Here is a 666-nt window from a genome sequence, read left to right on the forward strand (position 1 = left end):
TGGCTTTTGTTTGGCTGTGTGCTGAGTGGGTCATGCTATTCCGAGGGGACTAATGCCCCTGGGTACTGAGGTTCTTGCTGTGTTGTTCTGGCAGTGCATGCCTGCCTGAACGGGAAGCAAGAGCTTGCCATTCAGCGTGGCGGTGGAAAATGAGTCTGGAAGAATGGAAGTATATGGAGAGTGCTTGGGAGCTGTGGTTGCCCTGTGCTTTTTCAGCCCTCCTGGAGGGTTGTTGTGCTTGGCTGTGCTGGGTTTGAGTTCCCGAATGATAGACTCGCCTGTGTTGTCTGGACTCTGTGGAGCCTTTTTTTTTTATGAGACATCCCTGTATCTGGGGCTTGTGTTTCAGAGAGTGGTGGATTGTGTTCTGATGAGTGTCGTGGTTTCGGCCCAGCCGGTAACAAAGTACCACGCGGCCGCTCGCTCACCGCCCTCCCCCCAGCTATGGTGGGTTGAGGGAGAAAATATAAAGACAGGCTCATGAGTCGAGAGAAGTGATCACTCATCACTTACGGTCACGGGTAAAAGACAGGCTTAGTTTGGGGAAGAAACGAAATCAATTTAATTGACTACAAGTCAAATCAAAACAAGGATTATAGGAAGTAAAATCAAATCTTAGAACACCTTCCCCCCACCCCTCCCTCCTTCCCAGCTCAACCCCACTCC

This window comes from Haliaeetus leucocephalus, unplaced genomic scaffold, assembly GCF_000737465.1.
Source record: "Haliaeetus leucocephalus isolate CR32 unplaced genomic scaffold, Haliaeetus_leucocephalus-4.0 Scaffold286, whole genome shotgun sequence".
NCBI classification, from domain to species: domain Eukaryota; kingdom Metazoa; phylum Chordata; class Aves; order Accipitriformes; family Accipitridae; genus Haliaeetus; species Haliaeetus leucocephalus.